The 24,144-nt window shown below is 33.6% G+C and overlaps 1 long non-coding RNA gene across 4 annotated transcripts; it reads right to left on the minus strand.

The window, feature by feature from the left end:
• Positions 1-11,274: 11,274 nt before the first annotated feature.
• Positions 11,275-16,766, minus strand: LOC140176335 (uncharacterized). 4 transcript variants are annotated; one of them, XR_011867438.1, is made up of 11 exons: positions 15,905-16,753; positions 15,199-15,243; positions 14,762-14,805; positions 14,478-14,508; positions 14,115-14,199; positions 13,182-13,472; positions 12,982-13,105; positions 12,686-12,826; positions 12,475-12,581; positions 11,801-11,939; positions 11,275-11,656 (listed from the first exon to the last, which is right to left on the minus strand). It is a non-coding gene; the product is annotated as an uncharacterized lncRNA (long non-coding RNA). The 4 variants fall into 4 exon arrangements; XR_011867439.1 differs by having other exon boundaries at positions 15,052-15,243; positions 15,905-16,752; XR_011867440.1 differs by lacking the exon at positions 14,478-14,508 and having other exon boundaries at positions 15,052-15,243; positions 15,905-16,766.
• Positions 16,767-24,144: the final 7,378 nt, after the last annotated feature.

Below are 24,144 nucleotides of genomic sequence, written 5' to 3' on the forward strand. Positions count from 1 at the left end.
CAACTTGTCTATCAAAGCAAGAGAGAGAATCCTCAATCTCAACGTGCTCAGTTACTTTAATAGCAATATACATTCAGTTCACATCACGCCAATAATCACTTTTCTTCAAATAATTTTCCTTTAAAACCAAAACTACTTTTTATAACATTTTCTGAAATCTTCAAAACAACGTCACTCTAAACCCGTTATCTTTCATAAAACTCATATTTACTCAATCAAAATCCCCCAAACCAACTTCAAAACCATTTCCAGTTTAAATCTCTTTCAAAAGACTGAAAAAAAATATTTTAAATTCACTAAATACTTTTCAAAACATAATCCTTTAATTAAAAGTAATCAAATGAAACTCATTCTCAAGTTTAATAACTTTCCAAAGACTCAAAAATCATCTCCCTTTACCAATCAAATTTAAATACTTTAAATTCACTAAAATTTCTCAAGATGTGGCTCTTTAATCAAACCCAAAACATAATTCTTTTTGTAATAAAAGGAACTCAAAACATAATTCTTTTCATAATAAATCAAACTCAAAACATAATTCTTTAATCAAAATCAAAGCAAAATAAGTTAATTTTTATTATTCACTTTTGTGCAAGCTTATAAAAATATCAGCAGCACCTCCTTTAAAACTCGGACTTTACCACCCTTCAAGAGTTTCAACCAAACCAAACTAAACATCTCTCAACCATTCAAATCATTTTCAATATCAATCCACTTCAATAAACCATTATCACAATAATTCAGTCGCAATTATCAAAATACGTTCAAACACTCGATAATCATTCTATCATAATCCAGAAACTAATTTCAAGAAACCAGTTCAACAACGACCAACTCAACAAACTAAATCAACAAATCAGAATAACAAACCTTGTCAATAATTTCACCTTGGCAGAATTCCACCTAGAAGTACCACAATGACTATATGTTTGTTGGATGTTGTTTGGGTCTTCATCCTCGAATAACATACAATCATTGGGGCAAGCATCTATCTTAACATAGTTAAGATTTAGTTTTCGATTTAGTTTCTTTGCCTGATCAAAAGTTGTAGGCCAATTCACACAGCATCTATCTTAACATAGTAAAGACTTAGTTTTTGAATTAGTTTCTTTAGCTGATCAAAAGTCGTAGGCAAATTTACATAACTAAAAGCATCCCTCACTAACTTAAGTATCACGGTAATGACCTTGTCACTTAATTCACACAAGACTTTAATATGACACAATTTGACTATGAATTCTAACTTTGTGAAGTCTCTTCCTTCCTGTAACTTTTGATTGCCTTCCTTGAGAAACTCATCAAAGTCTCTACAATTTTCTCTTGGCTCATCGTTTACAAAATCTTTTGTGCCTGAATCCTCATTGCTCTCTTGATCCATACATATCCCCGAAAGCATAATTTACCATGTTATTTAGAGGATGTTCAGTTGCTAATGTCTCGCACATGACATGTGCACTTGTTGAGAATTCGGTTACTTCTTTCTCACTATGAAAGTTCCATACAACATAATTCTTGGGGAATGATTTGTAAAGTAAATGATCTCTAACATCTTTTCGAGCATGTTATTTACGAAACACACAACTTGGACATGGACATATTATCTTACTATTCTCAATTGCTCTATATTAAAATACAAAATCCAAGAAGATTTCTAGACCAGCTATATGTTCATCTGAGTTTAGTGGCTTAGCAATCTAAGATTTATCCATTGTTGCAGTTAAACTTCAAGTAGGGAAAAAAATTATTAGACATGTGTAGTACTAAAAAATATATATGAAACTTTTAATATGATAAACTATAAAGTTATAATAGAATTCTAACATATATATTTAAAACAAAACAGGATATAATTATTATCTTACTTCAACAAGTGCTTGTTCAAAAGTAATAACAAAAAATTTGTAAGAGAAAAATCAGTACCCACTTCAATTATAATTATTATCTGTCAAAAAATTGAAGAATAATATAATCAATTATTATTATTATTATTATTATTATTATTAGCCAATAATACAATGATATAATGCAGTTCTGCAATAATACAATGATGTTTACACACAACTATTATTACTTAAAGGTTCGAATTTAAAAAAAATATAATTATGATTAAAAGCCACCATTTTATGAGAGATTTGGGAATTTAGATTATAAGATAGATGCCATGGTGAGTTATCACATTGAATAACCAATACAAATATCTATAGAGATCCACACCAAATATACATAGCACGAGCCTGCATGGATCGGTTAATTTTGTTGGTCATTATATGATTCATGAATATAAATAGTACAATTGTAAACAAAAATAAAATAGCATTCACTTGTCCTTCGCTTTGACCATGGATGAGCATTTTATAATTTTTTGAAGTAGGAAAAGAAAATGAAGGGAATTACCTGAAAATTGACGATCGACAACACCAGGCTTCATCAAATTGGCGAGAGTCAATTCCAAAAATAAAATAAACCTAAGCAAATGCCTAATAAAATCTATGAGTGAGTTTAATTGTAAAATAAAAATAAAGAAATAAAAGAAAATAATTGATAAAGAAGGAATAGCTCTATTCTATTTTGATTAAAATTAATAAAACCATAAGAAATTGATGACTTCTACCAAAAAAAACTTAGAGAGCAAGGAGAAATTTAATTCTGACAGTGGACAGAACTATGAAGAAAACTTTTAATTATAAATTTTTCAAGTGATACCATTTGAATGTGTTAAATAAATTCTTGTTTTTCAATACTTCATCAATTTACCATTAATTTAAAAGTCACTATAAAGAATAATCTAGTCCCAACTAGTAATAATATTGAATTTGCATAATTTAAAAGATCGCGCAACATCACTATTAATTTATAGAAGACTCATTCAAAATCCAAATCTACATTAATAAAAAAAAGTGATAAGCGTTTTCATCTATCTAAAGAATAAAGACTCACTCTTAAAGATTTAATTTTCATTTGTTAAAAAATTATTTTAATTTTCTAATTTGTTTGTGGGTAATACATATATTAATTATAATCACAAATTATGCTATTTCAAATTAAATAATTTATATAATGATGATTTTATTTATTATTATAAATGCTAATTGAATAAGTCATTATTACTTTTGATTTGGAATTAAATGAGAATAAAACCAGATATTATCTTTTGTTCCTTAGATAATTATCTTTTTGGATTTTAGATATATTATCTTTTGGGATTTAGATACTATTTTATTTGGGCTTTAGGGTTTAATGGGTGCCATGTTCAAATATAAATAGACCTTCAGGGTTTCGGTCCCCAATATACCAAAACCGTCTTTGTTGCTCTTTCCCCATTAAAAGAGTTACAGTTTAGCCACCTAGGAATACAGAAGACTTTGGTTGAGGAAGATCGATCGAAAGAACCACAAGATCCAAATTTTTCCATCAATTTTTGACTTTTATGAGTAAAGGTACGCTTTCGCATTATGTGATATTTTTTGTGATTTAATATAAATGATCTAGATTAATAAAATGATTTATTCCAACAAGTGGTATCAGAGCCATCCATAATTTAATCATCAAAATATTCAGTTTATTATTCCTTTTGAATTAATACATGTATATGCGTATGTCGTATACATTTGAAAATTTTTATACTGTAAAATTATATACATATATATTTTTTAAACATCCTTACGTGGTTCGGCTTATTGCTGCTGCATATATATAATTTACTATGTGCCTGCATTATATATATATATAGGTTAGTTCTCTTTCTGTATATATACTTGTACTATTATAGTATTATGTATGTAAATTTGGAGACATAATTATCTTGTTTTTCGGCTATACACATTGCTGTGTGTTTGTGATGAATACGTTCTGTGTCTGGTTATTTCTTTTTCTTTTGAGATGATGCTCATAAAATTATTTTGATAAATAAAATTAATTGGTTATCATTTTGGAATATAAAGATTAATATGTATATGTCACTTATATAAATATTAGTTGATCTAAAAAAAGATTTATATTTGGCCAAGTTATATGTACATATTAATAATAAAAAAAGTAATTAATTGTTACATAAGAAAACTAGTAACAATTTGGATTATTATACCCATCTATTTTATAAAGATTTGGTTTTGGAATAAATTGATTGAACATTATGCTGCCAACGTAGTCTCTTTGTGAAAATTGATTTATTTAAAACATTAGGAATATGGTGATATGTAATTCATGCGAATATTGATCGGCCCAAAAGAAGGTCTGTATTTGGCCGAATTACATACACATATTAATGGTAAATACATATTTGGGTAACTAATTAAGAATAAAGTAATACTTATTATTTATGCGAACAATAATCGGCCCAAAGGAAGTTTATTGTTTGGCCAAATAATAAGCATTGCACACTTTTGTTTATTTTCTATTAATTATGCGGTCAATAATCAGCCCAAAGGAAGATTATTGTTTGGCCAATTAATAGAAAATATATGCGGTAATAAATAGGTTGCGAAGTTTAAGTTTCCATGTGCGCATTAAGTTGGTCCAAAGAAAGGCTTAATGTGTGACATGAATTTTGACAATATTTGATTACTACAATGAGAGTATCACTTACAGTTAATTTTTCTATCCAAAGATTGAAAATTAATGTTGTTCTAGATATCTCAATATGGATTTTTTCCCATTATTTAACTAATTTTTACTGTACGTTTATTTGTTCTAATCCAGAAACTATGGCTTTAGCTACCAATGTTTTTGCACAAATTAACAGTATTCCTATGCTGAATGGTTCAAACTTTAAAGTTTAGAAGGATACCGTGGAGATTTTCCTCGGTTGTATGGATCTAGATATAGCTCTTCGAGAGGAGAAATCCACTTCCACTCCGGAAAACCTCAATGAGGTTAAAATAGAGAAGTGGGAGAGATCCAATCGAATGAGCATTATGATAATGAAACGCTCAATTTCTGAGGCGTTTCGGGGTTCAATTACTGAGGATAAAGATGTCAAACAGTTCCTAAAGGATGTTGAAAAATTCTTTACTAAGAATGAAAAAGCGGAGGCAAGTAGTCTTTTGAGCAAACTTGTCTCCATGAGGTATAAAGGTTAAGGGAACCTAAGGGAGTACATTATGAAAATATCTCATCTTACTTCAAAATTGAAAGCACTAAAGTTAGAATTGTCTGAAGATTTACTCATGCATTTTATTTTGATTTCCCTTCCTACACACTTTGGGCAATTCAAAGTGAGTTATAACACTCTGAAGGACACTTGGTCCTTAAATGAGCTTATATCTCATTGTGTGCAAGAAGAAGAGAGGCTACAGCAAGATAAGACTGAAAGTGCTCACATGGCTTCATCTTCTCAGTATAAAAGAAAGCGTGATACTACTGTGGATGTGCCTTCTCAGCAGAAAAAGCCTAAGAAACAGGATCAAGTTTTAACCTGTTTCTTCTATAAGAAGGTGTGACACATGAAGAAGGATTGTACCAAATATGCCACCTGGCGTGTAAAGAAGGGTATAATTCTTACTTTCGTTTGTTCTGAGGCTAGTTTAAGTTGTGCACCTGTTGATACTTGGTGGGTAGATTCTGCTGCTACTACTCATGTAAGTATTACTATGCAGAGTTGCCTGTGGAACCGACCACCAAGTGATGCTGAAAGATACATCTATGTGGCAGACGGCAATATAGTTGCAGTCGAAGCTATAGGAACCTTTAGATTGTGTTCCACGAGTGGATTTTACTTGGATTTATTAGAGACATTTTATGTACCGTCATTTAGACGGAATTTGGTTTCTATTTCTCGTTTGGACAAATTAGGTTATCTTTGTTTGTTCGGAGACAATAAAGTTAGTCTCTTCTATAATTCGAATAATATTTGCTCTGGTCATTTGGTGGATAATCTATATAGGCTTGACTTAAATTCCTATAATAATGAAATACTACAAATGGGTACAAAACAAAAACTAAATGAGAATTCGGCATCATTATGGCACAAACGCCTAGGTCACATCTCTAAATAGAGAATTCAGAAGCTCGTGTCAGATGGAATTCTTGGACCCCTAAATTTGACGGACTTTGAAGTCTGCATTGAGTGCATAAAGGGGAAAAGGACAAACAAAAGAAAATTAGGTGCCGAGAGAACTAAAGATGTCTTAGAACTGATACATACCGATATATGTGGCCCATTCCCTATTGTCTTTTGGAATGGACAACGGTACTTTATTACGTTCATAGATGATTACTCTCGTTACGGGTATCTATATTTAATTCATGAAAAGTCCCAAGCCTTGGATGTTTTCAAGTCTTTCAAAGCTGAAGTTGAACTTCAACTTGGAAAGAAATTTAAAGCTGTCAAATCTGATCGTGATGGTGAATACTACAGAAGATATGACGGTTCAGGTGAGCAACATCCCAGGTCTTTTGCTCTTTTCCTAGAGGAGTGTGGTATTGTTCTGCAATACACCATGCCAGGCAAACCTAGCATGAATGGTGTTGCAGAGCAAAGGAACCGAACTCTTAAAGACATGGTAAGAAGTATGATTAGTCATTCTTCCTTGCCTGAATCACTCTGGGGAGAAGCTTTAAAGACCGCAGTGTACATCCTTAATAGGGTGCCAAGCAAAGCAGTTAACAAAATCCCATATGAAATTTGGACTGAAAAAAGGCCCAGTATAAAGCATTTACATATTTGGGGATGTCCAGCTGAGGTGCGACCTTATAGGCCGCATGAAAGAAAATTGGACTCAAGGACAATTAGTTGCTACTTTGTTGGTTACCCTGAGCGTTCACGGGGGTACAAATTTTACAATCCTGCATCAAGGTCTATTTTTTGATACAGGAAATGCGAGATTTCTCGAGGATGTTGAGTTTAGGGGGGAAGGAAATATTAGGAATGTTGCTTTTGATGAGGATTCTATAACTGACAATGATCAGGTCTTTGTGCCCATTATTGTTCAAGATACAATTATAGTACAAGAACACAATGAGAATTCTACTGTAGATCCAGTTACAATACAAAAGAATAATGAGAATATCGTTGTTGCTCAAGATACTGCTACAGTAGAGGTAAAATAATGAGAATCCTCCTCAACCCCAACCCATACAGCAAGCTCAACAACCTCAAGAAGTACCATTAATGAGATCCAACAGAAAAAAAGAGAAAATCCATCTATGATCTCAAACAAGTTTTCCGTTAATGGTATCACAAGTTTCATCAAGTTATTACCTCATATGGTTTTGAGGTAAATATTATAGAGAAATGTGTATACTGCAAGTTCAGTGGGAGTAAATACATCTTTTTGGTCTTATATGTTGATGACATTCTACTTGCCAGTAACGATATAGGCTTGTTGCATGAAACTAAGAAATTTCTATCGAACAAATTCGAAATGAAAGATCTTGGTGATACCTCTTTTGTATTAGGAATCAAGATACTAAGAGATCATTCTCAAGGTATTCTTGAATTATCACAAAAGAACTATATTGAAAAGATTTTAAGTAGATATGAAATGGAAAATTGTAGACCAATGCCCTAAAAATGATCTTGAGAGGACAACAATGCATGATAAACCTTATGCATTAGCACTAGGGAGCTTAATGCATGCTCAAGTATGCACACGTCCCGATATATCACTTATAGTGGGAGTGTTAGGTAGATACTTGAGCAATCCAGGCATGGATCATTGGATAGCTGTTAAATGCGTAATGCGTTATTTAAAGAGAACAAAGGATTACATGCTTACTTATCAGAGATCAGAAAATTTGGAGATCATTAGGTACTCTGATTCCGATTTCATGGCATATGGTTGCAAAACTTTGTCACTGAGCTTCGTATAGTAGATGACATTGAAAGGTCATTAAAGATATTTTGTGACAATAAGTCAACAGTACTATACTCCAACAACGATAAGAGCTTGACAAAATCGAAGCATTCAGACATCAAGTTCTTAGTTGTCAAGGAGAAAATTCAAGAAAAACAAATTTCCATAGAACATATAGGAATAGAATATATGATAGCAGACCCATTAACCAAGAAATTGATCCCTAAAGTCTTTTCATGAGCACACTGCTGGATGGGTGTCAATATTAGTGATGCCTTAGTTTAGTGGGAGTTTATTTTATGCTATATGTCCTATGACAGATATTGAGTTATTTTTCTGTAGAATTAAGTTGATGGTTTATTTCATGTTATGTGAAATGTTCATTTTGCAATATTTGTATTGTGTTTGATCTCAATAAAGTTGGACCAGCTGGAAATAGACATGCATGAGATCACTTGGCATGTAATTTCCATATTACTCATCCAAATTTGATCTATGTCGTTAAGTATATTAGGATGGTGATTGTCGTGGTTTAGTCACGACATTAATGTGATAAAAGTTGCGGTAGTTCCATATCTAATGTATGAGACGGACCAGATTGTTAAAGTAATGAGAGAGAAATAGCATTCAGATGCGCGCATAAAGTTTATAAGATGTGAATATATATCAAGAAAGAATATATGTATAGCCCAAGTGGGAGATTGTTAGGAAATTATTTTAATTTCCTAATTTGTTTGTGGGCAATACATATATTAATTATAATCACAAATTATGCTATTTTAAATTAAATGACTTATATAATGATGATCTCATTTATTGTTATAAATGCTAATTGAATAAGTCATTATTACTTTTGATTTGGAATTAAATGAGAATAAAACCAGATATTATCTTTTGTTCCTTAGATAATTATCTTTTTGGATTTTAGATATATTATCTTTTGGGCTTTAGATACTATTTTATTTGGGCTTTAGGGTTTAATGGGTGCCATGCTCAAATATAAATAGACCTTCAGGGTTTCGGTCCCCAATATACCAAAGCCGCCTTTGTTGCTCTTTCTCCATCAAAAGAGTTATAGTTCAGCCACCTAGGAATACAGAAGGCTTTGGTTGAGGAAGATCGAAAGAACCACAAGATCCAAATTCTTCCATCAATTTTTGACTCTTATGAGTAAAGGTACGCTTTCGCATTATATTATATTTTTGATGATCCAATATGGATGATCTGGGTTAATAAAATGATTTATTCCAACATCATCTGGTAGTTGTTGCAGTTCTTTTTGATTGAGAACCATTATGATTGAGAATCATTGAAAAAAACTATCAAAAAAATTAAAGTTATAATGCAGAGGCTGAAATTATGATTTTTTTTGTTTTTCAATGAAATATATTCCATTCAAAAATAAACTAATATAGCATAATTCCAATATTTTTTGAGAAGATGAACATTCATTTAAAAAGTCTAAGTTACATACATAGTAAAAAACACTCATTGATTTTAAGCATATTTTATAAGTCAAACTTAAAAAATAAGAACAGAGAATAAAAATACAAAATAGAGATCAACCAACCAAAACAAAGTAACTAATAATCACTCCTAACACAAAAAAATTCACTAACTACTGGCATAAAACAAAATAGCTTCAATGATCAATTATCATGTCTTCCCCGTCTCGTTTTCAAAACTCCTTATCAATGCAAAAAAAAAAATACAGAACAAGAGGAATAGCAGTAAAAAAAGTTTTAACAGAACTGAGAAGGCGATACAAAGAAAAAATTTATTATTAACAAAGAAGAAATATCAGCAAACTAATAGGGAAGAAGAAAAAGAAGTACTAGCGGCAGTTCAAAAGAGAAATTGGAGTGAGAAAAAGCGGTGTTGAAGAAGAAGTTTGGGAGTGAACAGATCTAAAAATGTATTGTACCACAACAAATATAGTGGCATCGACGGCTGAAACTGTGGTGGCAAAGGCGGTGGAAATTGCACTGGCAACAATGGTAGCAACGACAGTATAAAGAAAACAGATCTAAAAACGCGTTGATAGAATAGGTGACTCGATTCAGAAGCTCTCTACTGCAACGGATACCGCAGTGGTAACGGCACCGCCGGCGAAAATGGCAGTGAAAATGGCGGCAAAAATGGCGGTAGAAAACTTAGGGTTTTATAGTCATTCTCTCTCAGCTAACGCAGTCTCTCATTTCGGAGAAAAGAGAAAATGAGACTTTGTTCCAAAATTTTGAATTATAATTAATTAAGAGCGGAAGTTTTTTAAATTGTCATAAATAAAATGTAGAGTAAATCATCGTTTTTGTCCCCAATATTTGGGGTAAATCCTATTTGTATCCCTAACGTTTAAATTGTCCTATTTGTATCCCTAACGTTTGTAAAAGTGATTCAATGTTATCCTGCCGTCAATTACATATCATGAGCGCTTTAGTTTGAGTTTTAAAAATCTCTTCTTGAAGTTAGAATACAAATGTATGGGATAGAATCAATGATCTACTCCGAAAAATAGCTCATCAAATGTTGAAACTAATTCCTACAACATTTACATAATTCACTTTTCTAGGGACATAATTGAATCTAAACACAAATAGTGAGTATAATATTAAAATCGACTACATCCAAGTGAAACCTAATTGAGAATGAATACATCCAAGTGAGAATAATTGAAAAATATAATCTGATTTGTTAGTATAATTGATAGTAGGATAACATTGAATCACTTTTATAAACGTTAAGGATACAAATAGGACGATTTAAACGTTAAGGATACAAATAGGACTTACCCCAAACGTTGAGGACAAAAACAATACTTTACTCTAAAATGTATTATAAAAATTTTTAAAAATTTTCACCAAATTACTTCGTTAAATAAATATTAATCTTATAGTATTACTCTAAGAGTTACTCATGAAATGAGAATTGCTTCACACTTATAAAAACTATCACAACTAGAAAATGGATTAATACAGACAGATTTACAGACGGATTTAGTCTTTATTACAGACGGATTTTTGGTTACCGACAAAATTACCGACGGATTTTGTCCCTCTGTAAAAGCCCCGTCGGAAATTATTTACCGACGGATTTTTTTTCCGTCGGAAAATTACAGACGGATTTTTACGAGTTACCGACGGATTTTCCCTCTGTAAATTTTCTGTCCATTTCCCAAAGGCGACAAACTTTCCGACGGATTTTCCGTCTGTAATTACAGACGGATTTTCCGACGGATTTTCTGTCTGTAATTACAGACGGATTTTCAGACGGATTTTCCGTCTGTAATTACAGACAGATTTTCCGACGGATTTTCCGTCTGTAATTTGAACATTGGAAAATCATCTCACACTATGATTACAGACAGAAAATCCGTCTGTAAATCCGTCGGTAAAGTAAAATAGAAATTTTTTTAAATTTTTCCATTGCAAAATGAATACTTTAGGTTTATTTTTTAAATTTCCTCCATCAAGCACACTGTAAATTGAAAAAAAAGAGGCCAAAAATTATATAGATAAACATAATATTCATTACATGATACCTATAAAATTGGATGTTATTTTCAACATCATTGACCAATATCTCACTATCTCAATAAAAAGATACCCAAAAAAATAAATCATTGACAGAACTATAACTATTTACATTACTCATTGACACTACTAGTTCCCTCATTTTCAACAATTTAAACAAACAAGATTTTATATTGATCCTATTCCTTTTAGATTGCATGATGGTGACTTGCTCAGAGCCATTGACAAATACACTTTCTGGATCTCCTTGTGGTTCTGTGATTCCAACAGTAGCAGCCATGTTTGATGTTTCTTCTCTGCTTTGCTTGCTTGGTTTCTTCAATTTCATCAACCCTGGTTTCATTCAAAACAGTAGAATTCATCTAATGTTCACATGGCATTTGTTAATGAGACTATGTGATATTATAAGTCAGAAGAAGAATGAGGGAACTGGCCTAGAAAACACTTGCTTCTTAGAGTAAAAAACTATATACTCACCAAATGCTTATGCCATGTCATTCCTAAGAGGCCATCTCTGTCAGTGAATGCACGTTCAGCCATCATAAGTCTATCATTCACATCTCACTTTCATTTGGTACTCTTTCCATGTTCTCCAACCTTTACTTGCTTCTATTTCCTGAACAAAAAGAAAAACAAAAGAAAAGAAAAGAAAACACTTTATTATATGATAGTTGTTATTTTAAGAACTTGTGTTTGTTTTAACAACTTAAGTTAATCCTTCTGAACAAGTTATATATGAACATTTTTTCCAATAGAAACGGCTTATATCAGCAGTCTTGATTTGCATATACGCTGTTGGAAGACTTCCAGATTTACTTGACATCTATTTTACAATTTATATTATAAGAAGCACAATCATCAATCCCCTTCTCTCTCACCCATTCCTCTCTTTCACAAAACAACAAAAGGGAAAGGGACAGAGAGCCTGTTCACTGTTTCAATGAACAAATGATTCTTTTTCTTTTGTCTCAAGGGAACAGTATCCAGACCTTATTACCAAAACTCAACGAATCAGGCCAGACTCTAAAGAGAATATGGATCACTTAGTTTATTTATTTATTTTTTCATTAAATGCATGAAATTGAAAGAAAACTGGACAAAATTGAAACCAAATTCAATACACCAAAGATGAAATTGAGATAAACTCTCACCTTTGGATAGCCCAGTAACGCATATAACAAGACCAGCAAAAGGAGCATTTGATCGAATATGTGGGGAGGACGAAACAGAAGACATTGGCTCCAATGGCTGCAGAGCTCTGAAATAATACAGATACAAACCACGTGCGATGATGAGGCATTAAGTTCGTGTAATTATACACAGATATTATGGAAAAATTAATGAGCCCGAAGAAAAGCTTACCATCAATCCTCCTGACCAATTCCTTCAACTTAAAAACAAGCCTCTGAATTCCTGGTTGAGCAAACGTGTAATGGTCCTGCATACCATCCAGTAATTTTGACAAGCACCAATAGCAATCAGCCTCTATATTAGAAATTTTCTCTGCAGATAGATCAGACATTGACCAATTATCAATCCCCTTGCAAGTGTTCTGATAGGAAAATCACAATCAGAAGACCCAAGAAAAGACCTAATCCAACCACTATAGATAAACAAATCACACAGAATTTTTTGAGAATCAGGGTGTGCTTGCTAACCTCACTGACTGTCACTTGGAGCAGAGAGACAGCTGAATTCTAAGCTATCCTATTCCACTTTTTCTTTTACTTCTATTTTTGTCCTCTTTGTGTCAATGAGTCTGAACTTGACTAAAAGAACACTCTGGAGAAAATAGAAAGCAATTCAATGGAACTAAAGATAACTCTAAAGAGAATAAAAGAAGAAGAAGAACACAAACCGTCTTGAGACAGAAGGAACAATTCCAAAGGTCATGCCACAAGTAGCTAGAACAAACACAGAGAATATGATCATAACAACAACAGAAACACTCAAAGATCCAACAAGCCCAAGAATTATGCAGAGGACACCAGCGAATGTTTGGCAAAGCCACAAGGCCCAGAGCCTACCCCTCATTCCAAACCTCTTTGAAACTGCATCAGATATGAACCCTCCACCGGGCCTGGAGAAAAGATTCGCCAATCCGAAACTGGCAGCAATGATCCCAGCAGTGTGCAGCTTGAGATTGAATCTGTCACAGAAGTACTCAGCAGTATTCAATTTCTGAATAAAAAATTAATCTTTACAACAGCAAAAAAAAATATAAATAAATAAAGCATAATGCCAACAAAAAAAGTGTCAAAAAGAGATTAGCAAAAACTGGAACGTGTGTAAAATTCAATCCAAAATTATATATATAAAATTCTGACATTTTAGCATTTTAATTCCACTGAGTCCATGGTTTTTCCTTTTTCCTTTTCTTTCTTCCTCCCCTTCCGCTATATTGTTGGAAAGAAGATAGCTGTGATAAATTTTGTATATAAGAAGTTACATTATACATGTCACAGTTTATAAAGATTATTCTAATAAATAACCTTTGATATCATTGAGCAATAGATTTTGATTGCCATAGAAGAAGTCAAAGACATGTCCGCAAAATCTGGTGAATATAAAATAGAACAATCTGTTGTGGCTGTTAACATTGATTCATGTTAAAAGCTCAAAAATAGTCAGAAGAAACAAACGCCAAAAATGGCCTATCTGCTGTTGTTTCAGGTTTGAACAGAAGAAACCAGAGACAAAGATTCAAACAAACAAACACATAGACAACGCCCTTTTGCACCTCATAGCAGTTGAAAAGATGAGTCAGAATTGAGAAGAACTAAAGTTGTACCTTCTAACTGCTTGAAGTCATTCTTCAAAGTCAAGATCGAAAGTATCGTTGCGAGACTTGCCGTCGAGCTGTGGTGCGGGTGCCTCTGCAGAGAAAAAAAAATGAACAAGTATATTTTGAACAAGTATATGTGCAATCTTCCTAAGCATGGCATATATGTGTGGAACTATGTCCTTCTATTTTGAACAAATATATTTTCACAAACTATATAATGCTATATATAATTTAAACTTGTATTAATGAAAAATGAAAAGTATATTTAGGTATCAGTTTTCTACTTACATACCAGAAATTGCACAGAATTAATTTATCAAAATCATTGACTGTGATTTGAAAAATAAAAGAACAAAAACATAGACTCACATTTACATCAAATCAGAACCACATTGGTCCCCTGCATTGCAAATTACAAAAATCAAAAGCTGAAAAATATATATAGGACTACTAAATTTCAACATCATCAACAACCACCTTAGATTATTTTTCTGTTACATAACTCCTCAATCCAATTGAGAAACAAAAAGAATCAGTAAAAGAAAGAAATATAAATCAATTGAAGAAAAAAGAGTCTCTAAAATCCAAAGAATATTTTTCAGTTCAGTGCATGATTCTCAACAAACATGAAAGATATTTTTCAGTGATGTTACCTTCTCATTGATATTCCTGGCAACCTCAAGTGCCTTTGTGTAAGCTTCACCAGCAGGAACCATGAAACCATATAAGCACACATAAACCATGAAACCATATAAGCACACATAAACACACCTAAGCATGATCAAAATGAACAGCAAAACCCAGCTAGGCATTTTGTCAAGCACTAACTGTGCATTACACTTTCAATGTGATTCACTCAGTAATAAGCATACATATACTCCAAATCCAGCACTGGAGAAAAAGGAGCTATTCATAACACTGGAGAAAAAGAGCATTTACTCACCGGCTGCGAGAAAGAAGGGCAGTGGCAGAAACACTTAAACTATATAATTGCAAGTTTCTTTTCTTTTCTTCCCCCAATTTGATTAACTTAAACATAGATACGCCAAGTATAGAAGCACATTTGGTAATGACATCACATGATCCTAACCTTTGCCTCAAAAGATCTTCACTCCTCAGCGTCATGGCATGCTACCTTAAACATACAATTCCAATTTCAGCTTCAAGTTATCTAAGGCAGCATATTTTGTAGCACACGAAATTTTTTAAAATTCAAGCAACAGAATCTCTAAGCAGTTCTAGTGACTGAAATTTATCTAAGCAACAGAATAGGAGTAAACTTCCATGGCATGCCATCAGCAATATCAGCATTGAACTGAACTACAATTCCCTTAAATTACAGTATTTCTAAGCACTTCTAGTGACTGAAATTTATCAGCATCTCTCTGACGAGTGTTTATGTTCCTCAGAATTCGCTTTTCGTCTGCGAGACTCATGCTTCCGTGTCGCATCAATGAATTCAGATTCTATACAATGTACATTGTTATCAAGTGTAAGATGTAAATAGAGATTCATCATAGCACAATATATATCCTACTAAAGTTCTAAGCTCTTACATCTTGCACTGATTAATTTTGCAGTTTGATAGACAATAGAGATTGTTGTTCTGGCTAGGAGGGTAGAAGTAGAAATATTCTCTAAGAAACACTGCCCTATAGAAAAGGAATTGAGTAAACTAATATCACAGCATACAAAACTCAAGTTCCTATAGTAAAAGGAATGATGAATGAAAACACAAAAATCAGCACTGAATATCAGTAGCAACAAAGCATAGAATTCAGGGTTAGTTGAAGAACCTGGCATGTTTGAGACAAAGCCACCTCTGTTCTCAATGCTGCCCCGCTCAATATTAGGTTCATGGTCAGTAGTCATCTCTACAGCCTCCCCTCCCCTTGACAGAACTTGCAACATAAAAATAATTAATTAAGAGTAAAATAGCAAGAATAAAGATACATATTACTACTTATGTACACATAAAAGAAAAGCAACAAACATTTGATGTGCATGTTAGGTCAAACCAACAAATAAGCAAACCATCGAACACTTGGTGTGCACAGCGAAATTCATAGAGGGGAGGGAAGAAAAAAAAGAAAAACTCACAAGTGTTTCTCTGAATTATGTTTGTTCAGCAATCCAGATTAACAATCTAAACATTTTTCAGCTATTCAGAATCAAAACCTAATCTAATCCTATTTTAACAACCTAAAAATACACTAATCAGAAAACAAATCTAACTAAACTAATTACTAAAATCAAACTAACTAAACGAAATTAATTGAACTCAACGGAAATTAAAAGAATTTTGAAACCAAAACCTGGAAGCAGAAACAATCAAACTAACTAAACAAAATTAATTGAACTCTCTACGGTTCGAACAGGGGGGAAAGAGAGAGGTGGAACCGCGGCTGATGGTGAAACCGATTTTGGTCACCACGGAGCTAGGGCTTGCGCAAAGGTAGCCGCAGCATTGACTGGAGGAGATGATGGAGAAGAAGGAGAAGAAGAAGAGAAGAAGGAGAAGGTAGCTGTGGCGGTTAGGGTAGCCGGCGGTGGCGCTGTGGGTGAGGAAAAGAGAAGAAGAAGCTGGTCGACGGAGAAGAAGAAGCTGGGTTGAGCTCGTTTGATTTGGTGCTGTAAATGAATAGAGTTTGGGGCTTTAGGCACAATCGATCATAAAACGCAAAATATAACATTTCCGACGGAAAATTTTAAATTACAGACGGATTTTCCGTCTGTAATAATTTAATAAAATGCACCGTTTTGTTTATATAATTACAGACGGATTTTCCGTCTGTAACCATTTCTCACTGAAAAAAAAATAATTTTTCCGACGGAATTATCGATGGATTCTCTTTTCCGTCTGTAATTTATGCTAATCCATTTTTTTGGTTTTCCGACAAAAAATCCTTCTGAAATTCCGTCTGTATTTCCGTGGGATAAAATCCGTCGGAAATATCCGTCTGTAATAACTAGTTTTCTAGTAGTGTATTATATTAGACTTTTAATTTTAGACAATATAAAACTAATAAATTTATTCTTTAATTTACACATTTCATTTTCTAATAACTCGTGGAATTCATTGACAAAAATAGAATTTGCACACTACACATAAACATTTCCAATAATTCAGAGTGATGACAAGAACAACTATAGATTTTTAATAGTAATACTAAAGTACTTAACCATACCTCTACTTTTTATGCGATCATACTGTGTGCAATATACAAAGATCATGCGCCAGGTTCCAAATTTTATATACACTTTTCTTTTAAATTCTTACTTGCGTTGTTTCATAACGTTTATTTTATCCATAATATTATCTATATATGTTTTTATAATAATAATAATAATAATAATAATAATAATAATAATAATAATAATAATAATAATAATAATAATAATAATAATACATGTTACTGAATTTATACAACTCAGTTTTGACAAGTGTACCAGGTCACAAGCACTAAGAAAGTAAGAAAAAGATTGTCGTTCCCTCAAACACTAATTCAAGTACCACTTCAATTAAGTCTATCTCTATTTATGCTACTTAGATTAATTATTGGAAAGTAACAAAATGTCTAAAATCAACGACTTTAAATATAAGAAACAACGTATCAAAATAATTTATAGAAAATTCTACTCCCCTCTCCTGCGAGATACTAAAATGACACTTTCTTCTCCTTTATTTATAAATATATATTCTCTTTCTTTATAATTTTTTAAAAATCTCCTTTTTAATCCATTTTAAATTTTTTGTGTTAACTAATGTCAACTTTATCTATTTTTTAAGAAAAAATAAATTATTTTTTAAAAAAATAAATTATTTTTTGAAAAAATATCTATTAACAAAATTTTATTTTTTATTATTAAATTTTGCTTACCAAAATACCCTTTAATAAGTTATTCTTTTATTGATTAAATTATATTTTTATCAAAATATTTTTAAAAAAATTAATAATTAAATTATTTTTTTCTAAGATACCTACCTGTTACGATGGGTAACTGGAGATTATTGGGCTGGACTCGCTGGGTTGGCCCAATCGTCTATGGAAGGAAGCCTTCGAGCGGATTCGCGTCTTTAGGGCCTCCGTCCGACTTGTGAATACGAGTGAATGGGGGTGGTACCTGCAAAGATACTCCGATGCATAAGTTAGCAAGGGCGTGAGCAGGTCTAGAGAGTATTGGGACTTAGAGATACCTAAGGAGTGTCAATGTATTTATAGCGGTGAGCCAATAACCACCGTTGAAGTAGTTCCACCTTTTAAGGTGGATAACCGTCCCTTTATCTTAGGGAAGTTGGGATATGGCTCCTGGAAGTGGGTTGAGAGATCTTAGGGGCAGTTACTCATTTGAGTGAATGTTTATCTGCCAGTTAATCTTCGCCCCCGACTTCTTTAGAGCAAGTCGTAGTGAGAACTGACTTCATTAGGGGAAGGTCGGTGTGGGGTGAGGCTCAATCCTTTGGACTGGGTCTTTTCGTTTGGACCTGGGCCTTAATGTTGGGCCAGGGTATGAACAGTGCCCCTACTCGAGCCCGATTTCTTTTAAGGATTGGGGTCGAGTATTTAACTCAGGGTTGTAGCTGACCTGATGTGGAACCGACGTGATGTTTCAGAACCGACGTGTTTTAAAAATTCTCAACAGTCGCGTCTAATCAAACGTCGCGTCCGTTAGGGATTTGTGTATTCATACGCGGGGTCAGTTACATTGGAAACAGTGCTATCTTTAAATGACGGCTTCCGCTTTTACCATTATGCCCTCAACGTCTTTATAAATACTTTTCCCTCTCTTTCCTTGTTTTGTTTCTGAAAACTTTCACACTTATTCTCCTCTGCTTGTATGGAGCTTTTGTTCGAAGGAATTCATCTTTCTCTGCCCCTATCCTTTTCCAAGCAAAGGTTAGTTTTCTTCTACTCTCTTTTTACGAAATGCTTTTACTTGCATGTCTTTATTTTAGAGAGGAGGGTTGGTTTGTAGACTTCTGTTTGATTCCTAGGCCTCTTAGAGACCCTGTTTTTGATTTTTCCCTTTTTTCCTTTGTAGGTTTCACCAATCCTTTTTAGGAAAAGAAAATGTCTTCCATAGAAATTCTGGCTCAATGGGTGGATGTTACGGTTCTAGGGGAAGAACCTTTCGTTGACACTAACTTTATCATCAACCTTTGCACTCACCATAGGCTCTGTACCTCTCATGAGGATGAGCCAAAGTATGAATTGCTTGCCCCAGGTCCGGAAGACCGGGTTTGTTTCGGGATGGCTTCTGAGGCAGCCCCTCATTTCTTCTATATGTATGATAGCATGATCACTCGCCTGGGCGTTTTTCTCCCTTTTTCTGATTTCGAAATCACTGTTTTACGTCACTGCCGTGTTGCTTCTATCCAGCTTCACCCCAATTCCTAGGATTTTCTAAAAATTTACCAATTTATCAGCCATGCCTTAGACTTTCCGACTTCTTTGAGGATTTTCTTTTTCCTTTTCCACATGACTGATGAGCGGATAATTTATACGCTTTTTGACATTGTTTTTAGTAGAATCTAGTTACTTTTAGGGATGTTTTCATTAGTTTTTATGTTAAATTCACATTTCTGGACTTTACTATGAGTTTGTGTATTTTTCTGTGATTTCAGGTATTTTCTGACTGAAATTGAGGGACTTGAGCAAAAATCAGATTCAGAGGTTGAAGAAGGACTGTTGATGCTGTTGGATTCTGACCTCCCTGCACTCAAAGTGGATTTTCTGGAGCTACAGAACTCGAAATGGCGCGCTTTCAATTGCGTTGGAAAGTAGACATCCAGGGCTTTCCAGCAATATATAATAGTCCATACTTTGGCTAAGAATAGATGACGTAAACTGGCGTTCAACGCCAGTTTTCTGCCCAAATCTGGCGTCCAGCGCCAGAAAAGGATCCAAAACCAGAGTTGAACGCCCAAACTGGCACAAAAACTGGCGTTCAACTCCAAGAAGGACCTCTACACGTGCAACACTCAAGCTCAGCCCAAGCACACACCAAGTGGGCCCCGGAAGTGGATTTATGCATCAATTACTTACTTCTGTAAACCCTAGTAGCTAGTTTATTATAAATAGGACCTTTTACTATTGTATTAGGAATCTTTGATCAGTTGTATGCTATCTTAGATCACGTTTGAGGGCTGGCCTCTCGGCCATGCCTGGAATTTCACTTATGTATTTTTAACGGTAGAGTTTCTACACTCCATAGATTAAGGTGTGGAGCTCTGCTGTTCCTCAAAGATTAATGCAAAGTACTACTGTTTTCTATTCAATTCATCTTGTTTCGCTTCTAAAATATTCATTCGCACTTCAACCTGAATGTGATGAACGTGAAAATCATCATCATTCCCTATGAACGCGTGCCTGACAACCACTTTTGTTCTACCTTCGACTGAATGAGTATCTCTTAGATCTCCTAACCAGAATCTTCGTGGCGTAAGCTAGAATGATGGCGGCATTCAAGAGAATCCGGAAGGTCTAAACCTTGTCTGTGGTATTCCGAGTAGGATTCAATGAATGAATGACTGTGACGAGCTCCAAACTCGCGATTGCGGGGCGTTAGTGACAGACGCAAAAGGATAGTAAATCCTATTCCAGCATGATCGAGAACCGACAGATGAATAGCCATGCCGTGACAGGGTGCGTTGAACATTTTCACTGAGAGGATAAGATGAAGCCATTGACAAGGGTGATGCCTCCAGACGATTAGCCGTGCCGTGACAGGGCATTGGATCATTTTCCCGAGAGATGACCGAAAGTAGCCGTTGACAATGGTGATGTATCACATAAAGCCAGCCATGGAAAGGAGTAAGACTGACTGGATGAAGATAGCAGGAAAGCAGAGGTTCAGAGGAACGAAAAGCATCTCCATTCGCTTATCTGAAATTCCTACCAATGATTTACTTAAGTACCTCTATCCCTATTCTATTATTTATTTTCGAAAACACCATTACTATTTTATATCCGCCTGACTGAGATTTGCAAGGTGACCATAGCTTGCTTCATACCAACAATCTCCGTGGGATTCGACCCTTACTCACGTAAGGTATTACTTGGACGACCCAATGCACTTGCTGGTCAGTTACACGGAGTTGTTAACCATGGTACTGGCACCAAGTTTTTGGCGCCGTTGCCGGGGAAAGAAAGAGCAACGAATTTTACATAATCAAAGTGTAATCACGATTCCGCGTACCAAGTTTTTGGCGCCGTTGCTGGGGATTATTCGAGTTTGGACAACTGACGGTTCATCCTGTTGCTCAGATTAGGTAATTTTCTTTTTGTTTTCTTTTCAAAATTTTTTTAAAAAAAATCTTTCAAAAATTTCTCCTTTGTTTTCGAAAAAAAAAAATAAAAATGTTTTCAAAAATAAAAATTTATTCAAAATTTTTAAAGAATGAATTCTAGTGTTTCATGAAGCATGTGAAGCCTGGCTGGCTGTAAAGCCATGTCTAAATTTATTTGGACTGAGGCAGCAATTTGTTATCAAGAGCAAGCTAGTTGTTGTTAATCCACCTGCTACTGTTCCTGATTTACATGCTAAAGCTTGGCTGGCCATTGGCCATGTCTAGTGTTTTGGACCGGAGCTTTCATTGAAAGCTTGGCTGGCTAGTGAGCCATGTCTAATTCCTGGACTGAAGCTTTAGACTAAACATGGCAAGATTCCTGGAATTCATGTTAAAAATTTTGGAATCCTTATTTTTCTTTTTCAATTAATTTTTCGAAAAATACAAAAAAATTAGAAAATAAAAAAATCAAAAAAAAAAAATTTTGTGTTTCTTGTTTGAGTCTTGAGTCATATCATAAGTTTGGTGTCACTTGCATATGCATCTTGCATTTTTTCGAAAATTTCATGCATTCATAGTGTTCTTCATGATCTTCAAGTTGTTCTTGGTAAGTCTTCTTATTTGATCTTGATGATTTTTTGTTTTGTGTTGTATGGTGTTTTTCATATGCATTCTTGAATTCTTAGTGTCTAAGCATTAAAGAATTCTAAGTTTGGTGTCTTGCATGTTTTCTTTGCATTAAAAATTTTTCAAAAATGTGTTCTTGATGTTCATCATGATCTTCATAGTGTTCTTGGTGTTCATCTTGACATTCATAGCATTCTTGCATACATCACATGTTTTGATCCATAACTTTCATGCATTGCATCATTTTTCTTGTTTTTCTCTCTCATCATAAAAATTCAAAAATAAAAAAAAATATCTTTCCCTCTTTTCTCTCATAAATTCAAAAATTTGAGTTGACTTTTTCAAAAATTTTTAAAATCTAGTTATTTCTTATGAGTCAAATCAAATTTTCAATTTAAAAATCTCACCTTTTTCAAAATCTTTTTCAAAAATCAAATCTTTTTCAAATTTCTTAGTTATTTTCGAAAATTCCAAAAATATTTTTTAAAAATCTTTTTCTTATCTTTATCACATAATTTTCAAAAATAACATAAACAATTAATGTTTTGATTCAAAAATTTGAAGTTTGTTACTTACTTGTTAAGAAAGATTCAAACTTTAAGTTCTAGAATCATATCTTGTGATTTCTTGTGAATCAAGTCATTAATTGTGATTTTAAAAATCAAATCTTTTTCAAAAACAATTTCAATCATATCTTTTCAAAAATATCTTATTATCTCTTTCAAAAATTTGATTTCAAAATATCTTCTCTAACTTCCTAACTTCTTATCTTTTCAAAAATTGATTTTCAAATTTGTTTCAACTAACTAACTAACTTTTTGTTTGTTTTTTAACTTTTTCAAAACTACCTAACTAACTCTCTCTCTCTCATTTTCGAAAATATCTTCCCCCTTTTTCAAAATTTCTTTTTAATTTATTAATTATTTTAATTTTTAAATCTTAATTTTCAAAAATTACTAACATTTTTCAAAAACTATTTTCAAAAATCACTAACTCTTTTTCAAAAATTATTTTCGAAAATTCCTTCTCTCTCATCTTATTCTATTTATTTATTCATCTACTAACATCTCATCTCACATCTCAACCCTCCTCACAGTTGTGTTTCTTCCATTATATTACATTCTTTGTCTCCCCCTCTTCTTCTACTCACACAGGGATCCCTATACTGTGGTATAAAGGATTTCTATTATTATTATTATTTTTCTATGCCTTCTTCTTTGTCATATGAGCAGGAGCAAGGATAAGAACATTCTTGTGGAAGCAGATCCAGAACCTGAAAGGACTCTGAAGAAAAAATTAAGAGAAGCTAAATTACAACAATCCAGAGATAACCTTTCAGAAATTTTCGAACAGGAAGAGGAGATGGCAGCCGAAAATAATAATAATGTAAGGAAGATGCTTGGTGACTTTACTGCACCTAATTCCAATCTACATGGAAGAAGCATCTCCATTCCTGCCATTGGAGCAAACAACTTTGAGCTGAAACCTCAATTAGTTTCTCTGATGCAGTAGAACTGCAAGTTTTATGGACTTCCATCTGAAGATCCTTTTCAGTTCTTAACTGAATTCTTGCAGATATGTGATACTGTTAAGACTAATGGAGTAGATCCTGAAGTCTACAAGCTCATGCTTTTCCCCTTTGCTGTAAGAGACAGAGCTAGATTATGGTTGGATTCTCAACCCAAAGACAGCCTGAACTCTTGGGATAAGCTGGTCACGGCTTTCTTAGCCAAGTACTTTCCTCCTCAAAAGCTGAGCAAGCTTAGAGCTGATGTTCAAACCTTCAGACAGAAAGAAGGTGAATCCCTCTATGAAGCTTGGGAAAAATATAAACAGTTGACCAAAAAGTGTCCTTCTGACATGCTTTCAGAATGGACCATCCTGGATATATTCTATGATGGTTTATCTGAGCTATCAAAGATGTCACTGGACACTTCTGCAGGTGGATCCATTCACCTAAAGAAAACGCCTGCAGAAGCTCAAGAACTCATTGACATGGTTGCTAATAACCAGTTCATGTACACTTCTGAAAGGAATCCTGTGAGTAATGGGGCGCCTATAAAGAAGGGAGTTCTTGAAGTTGATACTCTGAATGCCATATTGGCTCAGAATAAAATA

This window comes from Arachis hypogaea, chromosome 11, assembly GCF_003086295.3.
Source record: "Arachis hypogaea cultivar Tifrunner chromosome 11, arahy.Tifrunner.gnm2.J5K5, whole genome shotgun sequence".
Lineage (NCBI taxonomy): Eukaryota > Viridiplantae > Streptophyta > Magnoliopsida > Fabales > Fabaceae > Arachis > Arachis hypogaea.